We start from the raw sequence: 1,374 nt of genomic DNA, 5'->3' as shown, positions 1-1,374 counted from the left end.
ATTCTTTTCATTCAACATACGCGTTTGATTGGTTTTTACTAAAACGAAAACAGCGTCGACGAAAGGGAGAGAACATAATAACATAAACAATAGATGTCAAATGGAGCAAAAAAAAATACAAAAACAGGAACTAACAAAAGCAACAGAAACACCGCTAAAAAAAACCGAGGAGAACGAGAAAGAACATCACAAGAAAAAAAAAATACAAGCACGCAAGGGCGAGGTGAACCGGCGCAACAACAATACGACCCTAATAACGAAACGTCGAGCTTGTGTTAATGCGAGTCTTTTGCACGGTCTTTCCAAGAAAAATAGCGGTAGCTCGATAAAAAAGAAAAAAAAAAGTGCCGTGACCAGGATTCGAACCTGGGTTATTGCGGCCACAACGCAAGGTACTAACCACTATACGATCACGGCTGCCCGGTGGGGACGGAGGAAAGCGCCAAACTGCGCGGGGCACCGTTTGGGCAATGTCGGATACGCCGTTCGTAAGACCGGTTTTCCTCCAGAATATAGGTCGGCCGAGCACCGTCGGAGTGGACGCACTGCAGGAAGTTGATTGTTAAATACCGATGCCGAATGAATCGGGTATGCAGGTTGTGCGATGAGTTGTTGAGAGATTGGTTCAGAAATAACATATCTAATGGAATATCCATCTCAAATAGTGCGATATCATCTTGCTTGTCTCCCTACGGAACTTGACGGTGGGGGCCGGATGCTCATGCCTTGCTCCGACGTTAGAAGTCTGCACGTACACCATGGCAATCATGTTTTTGACTCCGTTCCAGTAGTACTCACGTCTGCTCATTTTCCGAACGGCATTGGCTGCACGTCGCTTTTTTTGCTGTGTAAATTATGGTCACTTTGTCGCCATCATTCCTATTCCACCTGGTTCTTGCCGCACCGCACTGCCTGCACACTTCATTTTACAACACCGCGTACAAGCCATTGTGTCGGTGATGTCACTATGGGATGAACATACAGTTTATGTTTAGTTGCCGTCATTATCGCAGCATATTCGCGAAGTTGTTAAAAGGAGAGGTGTCTTTTTTTTTCTTTTGGAACCGGGGACATCCGTGCCGTGCACCGGCAGCCTGGCTGATCCGCCTCTTAAAGAGCCGCCTTCTACTTGCTCGGGTGTCGCGCGGCTACACAACATACGCGTTGTGTACATACGCGCGGCTACACAACATACGCGTTGGGCCGCTCCATCAAAGTCTCCCGAGGCGGCGCACTGTTTCATGTCCTCTTCTACGGCGACCAGGCGTCGTCGGGGCACACGACGTCGAAAGGGCAGCACGTTTTGCCTGCACTGTCGATGCTCGTCGTTGTTGTCGTCGTCGTGGCGGTAGCGTGCTCCGGGACGATTTGTGC

The 1,374-nt window shown here is 49.0% G+C and overlaps 1 non-coding gene across 1 annotated transcript; it reads right to left on the bottom strand.

The window, feature by feature from the left end:
• Nucleotides 1–345: 345 nt before the first annotated feature.
• Trnah-gug (transfer RNA histidin (anticodon GUG)) lies at nucleotides 346–417 on the bottom strand. The gene has a single exon. It is a non-coding gene; the product is annotated as a tRNA-His (tRNA).
• Nucleotides 418–1,374: the final 957 nt, after the last annotated feature.

This window comes from Haemaphysalis longicornis, unplaced genomic scaffold (genome assembly GCF_048455015.1).
Source record: "Haemaphysalis longicornis isolate Haplotype H1 unplaced genomic scaffold, Haemaphysalis longicornis Haplotype H1 scaffold_12, whole genome shotgun sequence".
Taxonomy (NCBI): domain Eukaryota; kingdom Metazoa; phylum Arthropoda; class Arachnida; order Ixodida; family Ixodidae; genus Haemaphysalis; species Haemaphysalis longicornis.
The sequence above is the reverse complement of the archived record's forward strand: the minus strand, read 5'-3'. Positions and strand labels throughout refer to the sequence as shown.